Here is a 20,011-nt window from a genome sequence, read left to right as displayed (position 1 = left end):
AGGGAGTCTTATATCTTCCCTAAGCAGTGCAAAGGGGCCTTAGTGCGAGGTAGAGTCTGGCCCAGAGAGTCTAAGTGGCTTACCCAAGGGCACATAGGATATCTATTTCTGAGCTAGGTATAGCACCCAGGACTGTACAAGGCAAAGGCAATATATAAAAATGAATATTAAAAAAACAATAAACTCACAGCGAGCTTTATTAAACATTCTATTCCAAGACAAGTCCACATATATAGCATTTAGCTTTTCTTTCTTCACCTCTCCTGCTTTAAACAACTAGGGATATTATCATGCAAACCAAGAGCTTTTTTCCTTTAGAGTTCATCTGCTCCTGCTGCCTATTCCCTTCATTAAGTCATAAGCCTGTTTGTGACATCACTTCAGTTGCTTTGGAAGTAGTGATGTTTTTACACCCCTTTGTAGGATCATGCTCAGTCAAGTTGCATAAGGGAAAACAAGGGATTTTGCAAGGTCCTTGTGATATTCGACTTGCTTGTGTGTTTATGCGTCAGTGAATTCCTGGATCAGAGTGACTTTTCATTAAGAGACTGCAGAAATCTCTCTGTCTTAAGGTAGGCCTTTTACTGATCTATTTTTCTGCTGTTACAGTATATAGTCAAAGTATTTAACTTTTAAAGTAGGGCCCTACTCCTGCAAGCTGATCCATGTGGGCAAACATACCTGTGCAGAGAACCCCTGAAACCAGCAAGACCCTACAGATACCAAAGCCCACTCTCACAGATCATTTTGGAGAATCTGGCCTGCCCTTTCTCACCACAGCTATTTGATACCCCATTCTCATATTCTTTGGGGAGAAAGGATGGTCTAGTGGGAAGGGTATTGGACTTGGCCTCAGATTCAGGAGATCTGGTTATTCCCAGCTTAGACAACAGCTTCCTGTGCAACCTCACATAAATCAACTTAATCTGTCCTATTCTTTAGTGCCTCATCTGTAAAATGGGTCTAGAACTTCCCTAACTCACAGGGACTTGGGGAAGATAAAATCCATTGAATAATGGGGAGATGATAATGATAAGGGTTATATTAGTAGATAGTTACTAACTTTAACCACAGAATCAGGCCATTTGCCACTGTAGAACTATTATTTAAAGTACAATGTGTTCTAGCCTTGCTTTAAAGGTCTCAAGTGGTAGAGACTTCTTCCATTTTCTTTATAATAATAATAATAATTGGAGATATACCAATCTCCTAGAACTGGAAGGGACCTTGAAAGGTCATCAAGTCCAGCCCCCTGCCTTCACTAGCAGGACCAATTTTTGCCCCAGATCCCTAAGTGGCCCCCTCAAGGATTGAACTCACAACCCTGGGTTTAGCAGGCCAATGCTCGGGAGACAGTTTCCCCGTCTGATTGATTTTTTTAGACATCCTTAATATTCACCCTGTTGTTTATTTGATCTATTTATTGAATTTCACCCACTGCTTGTTGTTATGGTATTACTGCATCTGATCAACAAAACAGTCTCTCAGTCAGAGACAACCAAGTAACCCAAAGGAGTTAGAAGCCCAATGCCTATTGAATTTCAGTGGATTTATGCCTAAATCCCTTAGCATCCTTTGAAAATGCCAACCTAAGTAATACACTTATAAGATCTACAATGATACATAATTAAATGCCAGAGTAAATTCATTCATTAATCACGGTAAATAACTACATGGTGTATATCACTCTAAATAAATGTTTCTCAGTTGTTAATGTTTAACCTCTTTAGTTACCTATAGTTAGTTATCTCTCCCCCTCTCTCTTAATCTTCTGGTAGCAAAGCGCTTTTAGGGCCTGATCCAAATCTTATTGAAGCTAGTGAGTGTGTTTTCACAGATTTCAATGGGATTTCTTTCTTACAAGCACAGTAATAATTTTTGTTGCTGTTATTTGAACCCCCTCCAATTGATTTATATCTTTCTGGTATTTGGGTGCCCAGAACTGAATGCAATATTCCAGGTATAGTAAGTTCATTTTTTGCTGAAGGCATTTACAGTATTCTGACTGTCTTGTCATAGTGTCTTCAGGTGGCGCTTGTCTGATCATCAATGCTTGAAAAGGGTGAGAAATCTCAGAAGTCTGATGGAAGGTAAGGACTTCTTGTTTTGTTTCTAAGGCCCAGATCCACAAAGGAACTTAGGCTTTATGATGCTGAGCACCACAATGTCTAACTTTTCAGTGCCTGAAAAGTCACTGGTACAACAATGCAATCTGTTAGGCCCTCCCTCTACAGTGCCTGGGAAGAGATAGGTGCCTTAGAATGCAATCCACAAAACCCAGCACTCTAGGTAAGTCTCTCCGTAAGGTAGGTAATGGGAGCTGCCAATGAGAGGCATGTACTCTAAGCCGTGCCTCCTCATGGACATGAGATGCGCCTAAGTCCAGGCTGCAGGGAGGTGTCTATCTCTGACTGTGATCCACAAACCAGGGAAAATAGGCATTTGGCCACCTACTTTGCCTCTAGGACCTGCATGTTCAGAAGCTGCCTAACTCCACACAAAATTGCTGGAGGGAGTGGGCAGGGACAAAAGAGGAGGAACTCCCTTATAATCCTTAGCCCAGTGGTTAGGGTACTCACCTGGCTGTGGGAGACCCTGATTTCAGTTCTCCCCTCTGCCTGAAGAGGAAAAGGTGGGAGATAAGCACCTGGGCATCTAGACTGGGAGGCAGTAGCCCATTTGTTCAGAGGCAGAAACATAGGCACATAGGGAACTCTTACTGCAAAAATGTAGGTGCCAAGTGAGTTTAGGTGCCTACAGAGTTATGTGGCAGCTAAGTGGGGGGTTTTGTGGATTCCAGCAGTGCCTAAAAGTGGGACTTGGTGATTAAGTCTGAGGCCTGGTCTACACTGAGGGGGGATCGACCTAAGATACGCAACTTCAGCTATGAAAATAGCGTAGCTGAAGTTGATGCATCTTAGTTCGACTTACCTCATGTCTTCATGGTGCGGGGTCAACTGCCGCGGCTCCCCCGTCGACTTTGGTTCCGCCTCTCGCAGAGCTGGAGTCGACGGAGAGTGATCGGGGATCGATTTATCACATCTACACTACACACGATAAATCGATCCCTGATAGATCGCTACCCGCCGATTCGGTGGGTAGTGTAGACGTACCCTGAGACTTAGATGCCTAAGTAAAGTTAGAATTAGTAGAGTTGTGGAGTTAGAACTTAAATGCTTTGTCATAAATTATATGTTATGGGTGAAACTATATTACAGACATAAGGATCTTTGACTTCAAAATAATCTCTGGTTTAGACAGCATCATAAGTGTTCACTGCTACTTGTACAAAATGGTACATCCCTGTCTTGAAGAGCTTAGAACCTAATGAGCCACTCCTGAAAATCTTTCCTTATGCAAGTAGTCTTGCTGAAGCCAGTGGGACTTTTTGTATAAGGAAGGGTTTGCAGGTTCAGCCCTAAACACCTGATCTTGAGACACTGTCTGTTCCCATTGGCTCTAATAGGAGTTTTGAGGGGCTGATCCCTTCTCAGGATTAGAACCTCATGCAGACTGTGAATTCCAAATGCCTACCTCTGAATTAGAGCTGTTTGGAATCTGGGATTCTTGTTCAGTGAAATTTCAAATATAATTTAATTCCAGATGGGAATGAATAATTGAATTTTTGGAATTTCCTGCAGAATGGGAAGTCTGAGATCTCATTTTGAAAAAAACTGCAACCATACCTTGTTTCAAACTTTCTGAAACTTTCTCAGGAAAAAAATCATTTTTTTTTGGATGTCTGGGAACTACCATGCATCCGACGAAGTGGGTATTCACCCACGAAAGCTCATGCTCCAATACGTCTGTTAGTCTATAGGACTCTGCTTTTACAGATCCAGACTAACACGGCTACCCCTCTGATATTTGGGAACTACCAGTGAACCCAAAATCAGTTCTATGTTGAGCTCTGGATGTAAGGGTTTAGAGTGGAGCCAAGAGAATCACTGAGACCAGAAGAGACCATGGGTATGGAGGACCAGATGCAATATAAGCATCTTCCCCAAGAATTTGTTTGTTACTTTGAAACTGTGTCCCCACTCAGCTGTGCAGCAGAGAGGTGGGAAGAAGGAACAAAGCTGAGCAGAACTGAGCTAGCCCACCCAGCAAGTGCCTCTGAGCACCTCAGAAACTTTCCCAATAATTTAATCCAGTTTTAAAATTGGATGGAGTGCTAGTGTGGACAAAGTCCTGGACACCAATTTTTTTTTTAATAGCAACTTTAAAGCAGATTTAACTACACTGGTTATAAACATAGCTCCAGCAGCTGGAGCTGTGTACATGCAATGGCTCCACTGGTTTGAATTTTGGGAACGGTTTTCCCCTCAAAGATAAAACTGCTGAGAGATGCGGCCCAGATGTGGTTTTAAAACTGTTTTTTTCTTGACAGCTGGAAAGGATGAAAGGAATGACTTTGAGGGTGGGAGAGAGGAGGTGTATGTGGAGTTGGTGATGGAAGAAGGGAGAGCTTGACAGCTTTTAAAATAAAAGGAAATGTACCAAATAAAAATGTCTCATTGTGAGAGCAGAGGGCTAAGCTTTTTGGAAGAGCAGCAAGGATGAGCAGGGGTGAAAAGACAGTAAGAGGAGAGAGAGACCCCATTTCTGCATAATCATAATTATTTCTGGAAACTCAGTAATATCTGTATCTGATTACTTAGGCCAGGATTTTCAAAGCTAGGTCCCAAAAGTTGAGCTCTAAATCTAATGTTAAGTGTGCAAATATGGATTTATAAGCCCAGTTTTGAAATTTTGCCCTTAGCATTTACATAAGCACCTCTTCATCCAATGATGGAGTGTGAATGAACTTCTCAGAACCGAGGCCTAAATGGCACATACAGAAATGTGCACACAAATAACTGCTCTGTAAATCAGGTTACTGTGCTTACAGAGAGGGGTGTTGTCCATTATTTTGTATCATTTAGATACCAAGTGAGAATTGTTATATTGCATTTGGATCACCTTTACTGACTCAATCTTATTTTTTGCTATATATGTTTAGCATAGAGAAAAAGAGTAGAAAGAAAAATGTCAGATGTATTTGGCACTAATCCAGATTATTTTGTAATGTTTCAGTGAGCGCTTTAAGACAACCTGCTTCTATCTGATGTGGAGTTTGCTCTGGCTGTTCATACTGGTCCTTTTTGCCTGGCCTTTAAGCATGGCCTTGGCAGGCCTTTATGGATTTGTCTCCCCTTTCATTACGTTGGTGGGACTTGATGACGTTAGCGACGCCCTGCTGCAAGGAGTAAATGTGGGGAGAGAGTGTGCTCAGAACGTCAGAAACGGCAAGCCCATGTGTTGAAGATGGCGCTGTGTCTGGCAAGGATTCTGCTGCTCACTCCATCAAATGTCACACCATCGTGTTCATCAAATGTCACACCATTGTGAATTTCTCGTTTTTACACGGTGAATTAAAGAGCTTTTATTTCAATGTAAAAGGTATTTGGCAATTTCCACCCCCCCACACACACACACTTAATAATCTATGAAGGACACTGATTTAATATGACTGTTTTATAAGCTTACAGTGGAGGTTGTGATCTTTCATATCTACACAATGAGTTATGATGACTAACTTATCTCTGGAAATACAACATTCTGAAATATTGCCTGGGATTGAGGACAGGGCCAGGACACTGTGGCCAGTCTGTGCTTTGATTGTGTTCCTATGGACTGGGGAATGGATTGTTCTCACCAGAAACTAAGCAGTCTCCATCCAACTGAAACTGCTTGTGCTCATTAGCTGGTGAGAAGATGTGATCAGATGTTTCTCCCTGGGTAACTGATTAGAGTCCCCACTGGTGGCCAGAGGGAGAGGACAGACCGCATAGGCAAGCAGGCAGCCAGTGACAACACATAATCCAGGAGGCAATCTCTGCAGCACAGGCAGAGTTCAAGTTTTGCAAGTTCAGTTTCACCAATTTTGAGAGAGATCAGTGTAGGTTCCTCCAGGCAGAACATTATGCTCCACTGTCAATTGGATCTGGCTGTACTTCATGTGTATGCCTCCTTTCAATTGTCCACAGCCTCCTTTGTGTCAACAGCAGAACCCCCAGAACAAGAACATATCCAGATTTGCTCCCCAACAGCACAATATGCAGAACTTCCCTGTGTTTTTTCCTCCCTGTGAATAATTGACTTGGAGAGAGAGGGTTTTTGTGAGACCAACATTCTTTCTCTGTTTTCCCTGCAACGAATTTATATCACCATTGCTATTTGTTAAGACAGGAATATAGAATTATGAAGACCAAGTGTGTCCCGTGGCTTCTGATGCACAGCCTGGTTCTGAAGGAGCATAGAGAGGCCACCCATGCTGCAGCTGGAGCCGCCTGAGGAATTCTTGCTGACTCACCCAGAATTCCTCCAGAGGATCTAAGGGACTACAAAAGCACTGCCACCATTTGAAAGGATGTAGTATATGTAGTCTCATCGTGCCTGTCCTCTACTGGTCCGTCGGTGTAGTTTGGAGCCTAAGAGCCACCCTCAGCCCTCGCTGCACCCATTGGGGAAGACAGCATTGCTGGGGACCCAGCTCAGTGCCTGCACTCTCTGTGACTATATTGTGGCTGATTATATTGCAAACATAATTTGGGCTTCCTGATTTACTAACTTTCCTTGTGCTCCTAGGACCATATTTCCTCACATTTTAAAGGGCAGTATGTTACATTTGTTGCTTCCGTATGTAGCACTATGCTAAGTATCTGAATCCAAGACATTCTGGGCTGGGGGATAACGGGCTATGGGGGGGCTCTGAAGAGGGCAAATGTAACTGGGTAGCTTTATTGTCAAGTACAGCTTTGTAAAATACAGGAGTTAGATTTTCTTTGTTGAAACAACATTTTAGTTTTTTCTCATGAATTTTTCTTAGAAATATTATAATAAGCTCTCAGAATTAACCCATTTTTCTGATTGCAACTGATGGCAGAGCACAGCTGTTTTATCGATGAAAATATTCCCTCATTGGAAGAATAGTGAACCTATTTCACTATTTAAATTTTTTTCACTAACATAACCTCATATTTACCATGGTCTGACATCTTTGCCATTTTAGGTAGGCATGTCTGACCTTTGAATAGATACATATGTTTTCATTTCTAACTCTCTTTATCAGAAGCTCTCTGGGTTTTTCGCATGTCTTGAATACTTGCCTATGTTTGATCTGTGTTGCCAAGTTTGGGACTGCTTCAGTCTGGGGCTGGGCCATCCACAGAAAGCATTTTAGTGCATACAAAAAATCCTAACTATGCCTAAAGACTTTTCTGAATGGAAAAGCATATTGCCAGCATCCACCATTCTCGCTTCATCCTCACATTTAACAGCTTTAATCCAAACACTAACTTAAAGTTTGACCCTTGCACAATTAAGAAGTACTTAACTGTACTTTAGCTATATTTATTTTTAGATGTGGCTGAATTTTAACAACTAGCTAGCCCAGTTACAGTACAAAAGCAATTCACTGACTGAAAATGTGTTTTTTATGGGAAGCATGTTTTTATGCAGACAAAATCTGCTTTATTCACACAGGTATAAATCTGGAATAATTTCATTGTCTTCTGTGGCATCATACCAGTGTAAAACAGATTCTGTACTGTGATTAGTAAATGTTAGTCAAAAATAAACTAAAATATCCAGGTATTTTCACATAGATCCATACATGAATAGAAATGCTACATTTGCTGATAGATTATGATAATATTAAACCTACCCAATTATGTTCATTCATGCTGTTCAAAGAAATGCCAGTGATCTTTCAATAGCTGAGATTATGGTGTGATAGTACATTGCCATTTTATTTTATACAGTGCCTTTCTTATATGCGATCTTAAAATGCTTCATACAGTGAAATGAAGTAACACCTGGCATAAATCTTTTAGGCCTTGTCTACTCTTGCAGTGGTGCATAGGATACCTGTAGCTACATGTGGCAGTGAAAGGCTCTGGCAGTAGGAAGCAGCGCACATAGGCGCCGACTTATATGGGGCTCTGGGGCTTTAGCCCCATGAATAAATCCCAAGCAGGGGCTCTGCCCCACCAATGTTTTTTCTCCCCTGCTTGGAGCGCCCCCCCGCCGCTGCCGCCGCCGCCGCCAGGGCTGCCCAGAGCCCTTTAAATCCCAGCCGCCGCCGGGAATCAGAGGGCTCTGGGCTGCCTGCTGCAGCGGGAAGCCCAGAGCCCTCTGATTCCCGGCGGCGGCTGGCATTTAAAAGGCTCTGGGCTCCCCGTGGTTGCAGGCAGCCCAGAGCCCTTTAAATCCCAGCAGCGGCGGTGATTTAAAAGGCTCTGGGCTCCCCGCGGTTGCAGGCAGCCCAGAGCCCTCTTATTCCCGGCGGCGGCTGGGATTTAAAAGGCTCTGGGCTGCCCGCCGCAGCAGACAGCCCAGAGCCCTCTGATTCCCGGCCGCGGCTGGGATTTAAAGGACTCTGGGCTGCCTGCAACCGCGGGGAGCGCAGAGCCATTTAAATCCCAGCCGCGGCTGGGATTTAAAGGGCTCTGGGCTGCCTGCAAACGCGGGGAGCCCAGAGCCTTTTAAATCCCAGCCGCAGCCGGGAATCAGAGGGCTCTGGGCTTCCCGCTGCGGCGGGGAGCCCAGAGCCCTTTAAATCCCAGCCGCGGCCGGGAATCAGAGGGCTCTGGGCTGTCTGCTGCGGCGGGGAGCCCAGAGCCTTTTAAATCCCAGCCGCGGCCGGGAATCAGAGGGCTCTGGGCTTCCCGCTGCGGCGGGGAGCCCAGAGCCTTTTAAATCCCAGCCGCGGCCGGGAATCAGAGGGCTCTGGGCTCCCCGCCGCAGCAGGCAGCCCAGAGCCCTCTGATTCCCGGCCGCGGCTGGGATTTAAAGGGCTCTGGGCTGCCTGCAACCACGGGGAGCCCAGAGCCTTTTAAATCCGAGCCGCGGCCGGGAATCAGAGGGCTCTGGGCTCCCCGCCGCGGCGGGCAGCCCAGAGCCTTTTAAATCCCAGCCGCGGCCGGGAATCAGAGGGCTCTGGGCTTCCCGCTGCAGCAGGCAGCCCAGAGCCCTCTGATTCCCGGCCGCGGCTGGGATTTAAAGGGCTCTGGGCTGCCTGCAACCGCGGGGAGCCCAGAGCCTTTTAAATCCCAGCCGCGGCCGGGAATCAGAGGGCTCTGGGCTGCCTGCTGCGGCGGGCAGCCCAGAGCCTTTTAAATCCCAGCCGCGGCCGGGAATCAGAGGGCTCTGGGCTGCCTGCTGCGGCGGGGAGCCCAGAGCCCTCTGATTCCCGGCCGCGGCTGGGATTTTAAAAGCTCTGTGCTCCCCGCGGGTGCAGGCAGCCCAGAGCCCTTTAAATCCCAGCCGCGGCTGAGATTTAAAGGGCTCTGGGCTCCCCGCGGTTGCAGGCAGCCCAGAGCCCTTTGAATCCCAGCCTCTGTCCGCTGATTGCCCCCTCCCCAGATCCCTGCCCCAACTGCCCCCCAGAACCTCCACCCCCTATCTAAGCCCCACTGGTCCTTGTTCCCCAATTACCCCCTCCTGAGACCCCTGCCCCTAACTGCCCCTTGGGACCTCAGCCCCTATCTAAGCCTCCCTTCTCCTTGTCCCCAACTGCCCCCTCCTGAGACCCCACCCAACTTCCCCCCCCCCCAGGACCGCACCCCCTACCTGTCCCCTGATAAACCTCTTAGACTCCCATGCCTATCCAATTGCTGCCTGTCCCCTGACTGCCCCTTCGAACCTCTGCCCCATCCAACTCCCCCTGCTCCTTGTCCCTTGACTGCCCCCCGGAACTCCCTACCTCTTCTCCAACCCCCAAACTGCTTACTGTGCCACTCAGACCAGCGTATCTGACTCCATGCAGCTCCAGACAGTTGCTGCCATGCTCCCCCATGGAGCCCACAGCCCTCTCCCACCCCCAGCACCTGCCTTCCAGATTTGAACACCTCAAAATTCAGGAGTGCTCAAGCTCGGTTTGGGCAGCTTTTACTTCATTTCTCCCAAATCAGTTTCCCCTGCAAGGTGCCAACTGAAGGTGTTGGAGAACAGAGAGATCAGGTGGCCTCCTAATGCCTGGAAAAGAGACAAAGGCCGGAGGAGGGAGTGTCAGTGCCTGTGCGGACTTCTGGGAAGTGCACGGTGTGGAAGGGGATGCTGTGATGCTTTGGAACATCTCCATACAAAGCCAGTCAGGACTCTGGGGGAGCCTCCTCTCTCGGAGCATACTGTCTCCAGGGCAAGAAGCTTACACCTTCCTGGGTCTGACCTCGGAGCATTCAGCATGCCCTTCCACGTCATGCACTTTCCAAAGTGAGTCTGCCCAGGCTGGTCCTGGGGCAACCAGAGGTCGCTGCACCCCAACTCTGCAGTCAGATGTGACTCTCAGCCAGTCAGTAAAACAGAAGGTTTATTAGATGACGGGAACACAGTTTAAACAGAGCTTGTTGGTACAGAAAACAGAACCCCTCTGTCAGGTCCATCTTGGGGGGTGGGGAGCCCAGAACCAAGTTCTGGGTCTCTCCCAATTTCCCCAGCCAGCTCCAAACTGACACTCCCTCCTCTGGCCTCTGTGTCTCTTCTGGACAAGGAGGCCACCTGATCTCTTTGTCCCCAACACCTTCAGTTGGCATCTTGCAGGGGAAACTGAGGCACCCACACAGTATTCAGAGAAAATATTAAGAACATTCCCACTTCATCACAACAGATGCAACAAAATATAATACCGTATATTGAAGTAGGCAAGTGCTGCTTCTGACTTTCCACTTTTAATTGACCCTTGTAATCTTGTGGCGCTGACGCGTTGTAGCTTCATTTTATATCGGCTTACAGGGCGGGAGCGGGGGGGCACCACCATTTTGGGCCCCACCAAAAATTATACAAACCTGCCGCCTATGGCAGCGCAGAAGGGGTCTGGCAGCTTCCCACTGCTGGAGGCTTTCCTGGCTGCCTCTCCTGTGCCAGAGCCTTTTTCCACTGCTGGGGTCTTTCACTGCAGTGGGCAAAGGCTCTCACAGTGGGGACGCAGCAGGACACTAAACTGCTAAAAATAGCAGTGTATATGCGGGAGGCACTGCTTGGGTGTGTAGACAGTCATGTATGCTATAAGATTTTGGCATGTCTCTTCTCTGCTTGCCTGTATTCACTGCTTTTATACCTGTACTAGCTGGGTGTTCAGTGTCTGTACTATAAACCCTGCTGCAACTGTAGATCTACCCTTATAAAGTGAAGCAAAGACAGTGGGCCAAATTCCTTCATTGACACCAGCATATGTCTGTTGAACAGTATAACTGAGAAGAAAATGTGGCCCATTAGATTGTAAATAAGACAATCAAACCCAAAAGCAGAAGAAGAGATCATTTAAATGGTCACCACAAAGGCAAAAAGCAGGCCCAGACCGCATTCTTTGCAGCTACAATTAGCATACATGATTGCTAAACTTATTAGACAATGATTGGGATGAATGATGGTAGATAGCACAAAACCGAAATTGCTACATTCGATTAATGGTTTCGCAGGTACAGGAAAGATAAGAAGATGGAACATTTAACACCGTGATGGAGAAGACGTTCCCAAAACCCAAGGCCAGAGGCTTAGAACTAATAGTTTATTGAACAAGATGGACAAGAGTATGTGACTACTCCCTTCACATCTAGGACTGAGCCACTCCTATACTGGAATTGCTAAACTGCTTGTGTAACTAAGAGTATAGTAAAGGTGGTACATAATGGAGACAAGTGAAGTCAATCCATATGCTTGTCATAAAAAAGAAATAGCATTTCTGCAGTTTGGGATGGACTAGAACACTTAACAATAAGAGAAATACCCCCAACTCTGCTGGCCAGAGGCCTGGCAATCAGTCACACAAGACAAAGGATAACTAGCTATGTGATCCATGTTAGCAAATATTTGAGCCACCTGTAGCACTTCACTGATTGAGGATCCATGCCCTTCTAATGTCAGACTGCTGCATCAGATAGTGACTGAGGCATGGAGTGCTGCCAAATGTTGTGTCCAAGCAGCCTGTGTATACCATAGAGCATATCCAGGTCAACAGCCTGTTTTGTCCTGGCAAGAAAACCTCTTCATTCAAACATTCGTTTGGACCCATGAGACACCAATAAAACTGACTGAGGCTGCTTTTCACTTACTTATGTTTAGGAATGGGATTCAGTATACTCTGCACAGACGGATTGAAAAACTGAATGATTCCCTGAGATTCTGTTCACTAAGAAGAATTTAGGTAATGTAGGAAGGAGCTATATTTGTCAGGGCTGAGTAAAGCAGGGCCTTCTGCAACTTCTTTAAACCCTTGTTACCTCAGTGGTAATATGTGGGAAATATTTCCAAGCTTACTGAAACAAAGCATTCTATTATAGCTAACCGTATATCTGCCCCAACTGTGTGGCCTTCTATAGGAAATAGTTTTTCTTGTAAGATTTTTACTGAAAAGTGTCTGAGGGAAGGCTGAAGTGCTCCAGTTATCCACAGACCAGGTATAGCAGAAGCTGTACAAGCTTCTCCATAGTGCCCTGATAATATGACAACCCCTCTACTTGAATGGGGCCCCTCTCATGGGAAGTAGGTTTTGATACATTATTTATCATCAGTACTAGTGAAGTAAAACTCCAGATAAATAAGTGATAAATTTAGTATTGATGGAACACATTCCCCTTTCCTTCAAAAACATTACTTAGGCCTTGTCTACACTACAAGACTATTTCGAATCAACTTAGTTCGAATTTGTGGATTCGACCTTATGAAGTCGAATTTGTGTATCCATACTAAATACACTAATTCGAATTTCTGAGTCCACATTCATGGGGCCAGCGTCGACTTTGGAAGCGGTGCACTGTGGGAAGCTATCCCACAGTTCCCGCAGTCCCCGCTGCCAGTGGAATGCTGGGTAGAGCCCCCAATGCCTGCTGGGGGAAAAAATGTGTCGAGGGTGGTTTTGGGTAACTGTCATCATTGAACCGTCAATCACGCCCTCTCTCCTTGAAAGCGCCTGCGGGCAATCTGTTCGTGCACTTTTCTGGTCAGTGACAGCGCGGACGCCACAGCACTGCAAGCACGGAGCCTGCTGCGATCATCGCCGTTTTCTCCTCCTCGCACTTTATTGTCCACGTCTTCCACAGTCAGCTGCTGAGAAATTGGGCTACTTTTCAATGGTGCTGCAAGCACTGGGGGACCATAGGGGACGTTTTACAAACATCAACATCGGGTGGCCGGGCAAGGTTCATGATGCGTGTGTTTTCAGGAACTGTGGGCTGCTCAGATGCCTGCAGGAAGGTAGTTTCTTCCCGGACCACGAAATAACTGTTGTGGATGTGCAGATGCCTATAGTCATCCTCGGGGACCCAGCCTGCCCGCTAATGCACTTGCTCATGAAGCCCTATACAGGCGCCTGGGACAGCGACAAGGAACTCTTCAAATACCAGCGAGCAGCGTGACCTGTGACTGTTCAGTTTCTTTACAGAGAAGCTGAACCTGCCCCTGTTTCTTTACCCAGTTACTGTTGACTCTCCTCTTCGGTTACATACCCCGTTCACCCCATTACCCCCACTTCCAGCACACGTGTAAAAATAAAATACATGTCCCATTATTACTTAACAAAGGTTTCTTTATTCATGACTTTTCGTGAAAGGGTTGAAACTGGGACGCAGGCTGTGCTGGGTAGGGTGTGCGGTGATGTAAAGACCGCCTCTAAACTCAAGGAATGACAGGCTCCTGCTCCTAGAGCGGTCCGCAGTGCCGGAATGCTTCTTTCAACGGAGCCTGCCATCCCTCTTTATGGAATTCTGTGTGCGGGCGGATATGTGACCTTGTGGTGGAGGAGGACGGATACAGATTCCTCAGCTGCGTGACTCAGCGGTCCAGGACAAGGACCGCTGTATAAGATCTGTAACCGCCCTCCCCCGATGCAAAGTCACATCTCCCCCGCCCACACAGATCCTGGAAACCACCTCCAAAAACCGACCAGGTTGCCTACTGACTGCACCGTGTGTGTGACCCACTGCTGATCCTGCCCCCGTGTCTGTACCCTGGGAAAGGTGACTGTCCTATGCAATTAACCACCCCCTTCCCCACGCCCCCCATTCGAACACAGTCTTCTTTGAAAAAACATAATGGAAACAGTAATTAACAGCAAAGCATTTTTATTACTTAAGTAGACAGTTAGGGGATGGGACTGGGATTGGGACTACTGTGAGTCTGGAAGTGAAGGACTTCGGCAAATGTAGGGTATGAGAGCTTTTGGGTACTTGAGCACTGTGCTGTGGTGCATTGACAGTATTCACGTCCCCGGCCGCCCCTCCTCCTGATTATTTTCGGTGAGGGGGGGATGGGACTTTGTGGCGGGGGAGTGCGGTTGCAGATACACTGCAGGGTGTCTCTGTCCTCCTGCGGTCCTGCAGAACATCCACAAGGCGCCTGAGCGTGTCCGTTTGCTCCCTCACTAGTCCAAGCATTGTTTCAGTCGCCTGCTTGTCTTCCTCACGCCACCTCTCCTCCCGTTCGCTGTGTGAGCGCTGGCACAGAGAGACGGTCTCCCTCCACTGGCTCTGCTGGTCCGCCTCTGCTAGGTAGCAGCCCATACGTTCCTCGAACATCTTGTCCCTTGTCTTTTTCTTTCGCCGCCTAATCTTTGCCAGCCTCTGCGAGGGGGATGCTGTGGCAGGTCTGGAGACAGTGGAAGCTGTGAGATGGGAAACAGGGAGTGAATTCCTTGCAAAGATACATTTTTGCGAACAATTAACTGAGTCTAGGCTGTCTCTGTGAATTCTGGGTTGAGACCCCTGTGCCTGCTGGGGCACAAATCATTTTCGCGGTGGATTCTGGGTAAATGTCGCCAGTCATTCCTTCCTCCGGGAAAGCAACGGCAGACAATCATTTCAAGCCCGTTTCCCCAGAATTGCCCTGGCATACGCCATAGCGTGGCAACCATGGACACTGTTTTGCCTTTTGTGTATGTCACCGTATGTGTACTAGATGCCGCTGACAGAGGCGGACCAGCAGCGCTACACAGCAGCATGCTTTTGCTTTTGCATGACAGCAGAGATGGTTACCAGCCATATTGTACCATCAACCATACCATAAATTGGTAATAAGATGGTAATAAGATGGGCATGGTTACCTGTCCTTTTGCACTGCCCCATTTGGTGCTGTCATAAGTGCCCCTGGCCGAGCAGCCAGGGGCGCAAAAGCAAAAATTGGGAATGACTCCCTGAGTCAATCCCTCCTTTTTGGTATCTAAAAATAGAATCAGTCCTGCCTAGATTATGGGCAAGTGTACTAGAGAACCACTGTATCATAGAACCAGAGAGCACAGCTGCTCTGTGTCTGATCCTGCATAAATTATGAGCTGTATGCTATTCACAGGGGGTGCTCCTGCAACAACACCACCTGTTCATTCCGTTCTTACCCCAGCCTTCCTGGGCTACCATACCATTGTCCCCCCACTTGTGTGATGAAGTAATAAAGAATGCAGGAATAAGACACAGTGACTTGTTTGTGAGAAATGAGTGGAAGGAAGCCTCCAGCTGCAATGATAGTCCAGGCAGGACATTAAGGAGTGTGGCTGAAGGAGCCCATCATCCCTCTGCTAGTCCAGGGGCAATTGAATCTTTTATTTACAATGAAGGGTGGGGGCTGATGGAGCTCAGCCCCCTGTTGCAATGATGAGGACGGTTACCAGCCATATTGTACCATCAGCCATCAAAAATTAGGGACAGGAGCCCTTGATTGACCTTACTGATACTAGTCGGCATGGTTACCAGCCCTTTTGCACTGCCCCATGTGCCAATAGGCTGATGATGAGGATGGATTTCCATCTTATTGTACCATCAGCCATCCATAGCGTGGGGGGAGCAAGGATGTTGGTGTTGAGTGCTGCACCATCGCGTCTATCTGCAGCATTCAGTAAAGATAGGGTGACATGTAAAAGAGTCAACAGAGGATTGTTTTCACTTCTGGTGGTGGGTGGGGTGTGTGTGCAAATTGCCGAACTATGCCCTGACCCACCGCAGACACTGTGTTTGACCCTAGAAGCATTTGGAGCTCATCCAAGAATGCAAATACTTTTCGGAGACAGCAGGAACTGTGGGATACCTTGCGTCCTCATTCCCCCTCCCTCCATGAGCGTCCATTATATTCTTTGGCTTTCCGTTACGCTCGTCACGCAGCTGCGTGCTGATTCTGTGCTATGCCGTCTGTCCGTAGATTTCTTAAAAATACTTTGGACCAGGCGTAAAATTACAGTAATTACCCTAATTAGATGCAGGAGTCTCCGAGCGAGATCACCCTGAGGAGGGTCACTGAAGGAGATAGAGAGCGCATGCTGCGTGAAAGCTAGCACGAACCAGGGCCCGATGCAGCCGTGCTCGGGGAGGCAGTGCTCCCTGAGTTCCTCATGAAAGCCTCGCGCGGAAAACTGTGCTACCACGGAGCACCCAATAAGGCAGCTCTCCCCAGGAACCTCCTGCTGATACTTTTCGATTAACGCAAGGAGAGCTTCGTGGAGATCTCCAAGGATGATTTCTGTTCTATCCCCATATCTAGAGAGAGCTCCTTTTCACACAGTTAAGATTCCTGTTATATTAAGAATAAAAGTTAACATGGTTAAAGTACTTACCGACTGTTCCTTCCCCTGATTCAGGATCCGGGTTCATGGCCGGGGAGGGTTGGTAGGGGATCTCCGTGACGGTGATGAATAGATCCTGGCTGTCGGGGAAACCAGCGTTGTAAGCGCTCTCGCCTGCCTCGTCCTCCACAAACCCTTCCTCATCTTCCCCATCCGCGAACATCACCGAGGAACTGGCCGTCGACACTGTCCCATCGTCAGAGTCCACGGTCACTGGTGGGGCAGTGGTGGCAGGCTCCGTAGCGTCCGTTTGCCGCTTTGATTTTTTGGTAGCCTTGTCTGGGGTCCTTGATTTTCACGCGGCGCTGCGTTGCATCCCGCCTGTATCCTCTGTCTCTCATGGCTTTGGAGACCTTCTCGTAGGTCTTCGCATTCCCTGTTTTGGAGCGCAGCTCCGAAAGCACAGACTCCTCGCCCCACACACCGATCAGATCGAAGAGTTCCCAGTCAGTCTATGCTGGGTCCCTCTTTCTATTCACAGATAACATGAACTCCTCTGCTGGAGAGCTCTGCATCGTTGCAGGTGCTGCGGAGCTCGCCCCGATGTCCAGCCAGGACGTCAGATTCAAAGTGCCCAGACAGGAAAATGAATTCAAATTTTCCCGGGTCATTTCCTGTGTGGCTGGTCAGAGAATCCAAGCTCGGACTGCTGTCCAGAGCGTCAACAGAGTGGTGCACTGTGGGATAGCTCCCGGAGCTACTAAGTTCGATTTGCATCCACACTTAGCCTAATTCGAGCTAGCCATGTCGAATTTAGCGTTACTCCACCTGCCGGGGTGGAGTACCAAATTCGAACTAAAGAGCCCTCTAGTTCGAATTAAATGGCTTCCTGGTGTGGACGGTTGAGCGGTTAGTTTGAATTAACGCTGCTAAATTCGAATTAAAGTCCTAGTGTAGACCAGGCCTTAGAGAAACAAAGCAATTAATTCCTCATCTCTCACCAACTAGTGATTCAGAGCTGGACCAAGTGGGGCTGAACCAAAGTGTTCTATTGAACCGAGATGCTTTGCTGGGTTAGGAAGAATGGGTTGCCCTTTTTTACCCTGCACCTATGCACTTTATTTTTCTTGCTCAGTACTCTCTGAGGTTTTGTGACAGAGTGCTGGGCAAAAGCAACTGAGTCAGTCCTCTGGTCACTGAAACTCTGATTAATTACTCCAGAGTAGACATCATTAAGAAAAGTTGTGCCTAACTGATGAGCTGAGGAGAACTAAGAGGTTAATCAGGCTGTGATGGGTTCAATCACAGAGACCCCCTTGGGACTGTCACCTGATGTGCTGGAATTACCTCTGAGCCTATTTTCCCTGCCAGCTTGGGACTCCAGAACCCTGCCTTGTTGAGCCAGACAGACTAGCCTGCTGCAACATAGACTCAGGTCTGGTCCACGCCCCCAAAGCTGCAGACTTTAACCAAAAACTGCTCAGCAGGTCATTTATAGCTGTAGCGCTTCTGGTGAAGATGTTCTAAACTGATGGGAGAGAGCTCTCCTGTTGGCATAATAACTCCTGTCAACATAGCGCTGTCTACACCAGTGCTTAGGTCAGTATAAATTACGTCGCTCAGGGGTGTGGATTAGTCACACCCCTGAGTGACATAAATTATACCGAGATAATTTATAGTATAGACATAGTATAAGGGTAGTGGAAACTAATATTGTAAATAAACTGCACTGGATGTTTTACCAGCAAAAAACAAACTGAGCTATTTGTGGACTTGAGCAGAGGTAAGAGCAAGTGGACCCTGGCACAGGTCTCCATAGTCTTTTGTGTACATGCCACTATATCCATGTTACACATAATAAAATGTAAATGATAAAACAAGTTTTAGTCTAGTATTGACAATTCTGTATCCTGGAGAACAGTTCATGGGGAAAATTTGGTTGAAATGAAGACTAATACAGGACCTTCAGGTCAACTTGGGGAAGTGATTTTGGAAATCTCTGGATTGCTATTATAAAAATATGATATTTATTAATGTTTTCAGTATTGTTGTAGTCATGTTAATACCCTGGGATCAAAGAGACAAGGTAGGTGAGGTAATATTTTTTATTCGACCAACTTCTATTGTTGAAAGAGACAAGTTTTGAGCTTACACAGAGCTCTTCCTCAGGTCTGGGAAAGGTCAGAGTGTCACAACTAAATACAGAGTGGATCAGATTCTTTAGCAGAAGGAGTTAACACATGTTGCAAGAGACCATTCAAAGGGAAGTGGGCAGTTAACACCTGCAGTTATAAGACAAAGAAGAGTTCATGGGTTACTGATTGTTATAATAAACCATAAATCCAGTTTTCTATTCAGTCCATAATTTTTGTGTCTAACAAAGTTATGAATTTAAGCTCCCAGGCTTGTCTTATGAAAGTGTTATGAAGGTTTCCTTTGAGGGTGAGGACTGAGAAGTGAGTGTTTTGTGAAGTGTTCACCCACAGGTTATATGGTAATGTATGAGGTATATCATGTGCTATGATAAGGATGTGTAGGCTCTATGGATAGTAAAAGGCATATTGTAGAGGGGTATTGATCATCACTGCAGGTTTTGCATCTGTTGTTATGGCAGGATCTGGTGCTACTTTGAGTTGGTGTGTCCTGGTCTGTGGGAAGTTTGTTTCTGATGATCAGATTGGATAGATGGGGGGGTTGTTTAAAGGCCAGAAGTGAAGGTTTGGGAAATATTTATTTCAAGATGTTGTTCCCATTGAGTATGAGTTGTAATTGTTTAATGATACCCTGTATAGGGTTCCAGTGTGGAAAGGCAGGTGACAACTAAGGGTGTGCAGTTGTAGGATTTTTTTTCTGTATTGAAGCAGGTTCTCTCAAGGTATTTGGGTGGCCTGTTCCATGATGTAGTCTATTTCTCTGGTGGAGTGTCTTTGTCTGAGGAAGGTGGTTTTAAATGTGTTAAGATGTGTATCCCAGACTTTCTCCTTGGAGCATATTCTGTGGTCTCTGAGTGTCAGGCTGTAGATAACAGATTTCTTGGTGTGTTTGGGGTGGTTACTGGCTCTGTGAAGGTAGATGGGTTTCTTGTATATAGTTGTTTGTAGGGTTCCATTGCTGAAGTTGATCATGGTGTTCAGGAAGTTGATATTGGTGTGGGAGTGTTCTAGAGAGAATTTGATGGATGGACGATGGTTGCTGAAGTTGTGGTGGAAATCTATGAGGGAGTTTAGTGTTAGATTGAGATTCACTTACTCAGCAGATGGATCTAACAGATCTTCATTAAGGCAAAACACTCAGAAAGTAGTGATCAGTTGCTTATAGTGGGAAGCTCATCAAGATGAACTCATCAGAGTTGCCTCTGGCAGCTTCAACCTCCCTTTGTTACACAAACTTATTTATAACTTTTTGCTATCTTTTATGTATTATATATGTACTTTATATGTATTAGTCTGTCACTTGCATGTTAGTTCAAACCAGTATTTTCTAGCT

At 46.7% G+C, this 20,011-nt stretch overlaps 1 long non-coding RNA gene across 1 annotated transcript; it reads left to right on the top strand.

Moving 5' to 3' along the window:
- Nucleotides 1-397: 397 nt before the first annotated feature.
- Nucleotides 398-7,933, top strand: LOC123368092. Its single transcript, XR_006578684.1, has 3 exons — nucleotides 398-572; nucleotides 2,020-2,090; nucleotides 5,077-7,933. It is a non-coding gene; the product is annotated as an uncharacterized LOC123368092 (long non-coding RNA).
- Nucleotides 7,934-20,011: the final 12,078 nt, after the last annotated feature.

This window comes from Mauremys mutica, chromosome 4 (assembly GCF_020497125.1).
Source record: "Mauremys mutica isolate MM-2020 ecotype Southern chromosome 4, ASM2049712v1, whole genome shotgun sequence".
Lineage (NCBI taxonomy): Eukaryota > Metazoa > Chordata > Testudines > Geoemydidae > Mauremys > Mauremys mutica.
The sequence above is the reverse complement of the archived record's forward strand: the minus strand, read 5'-3'. Positions and strand labels throughout refer to the sequence as shown.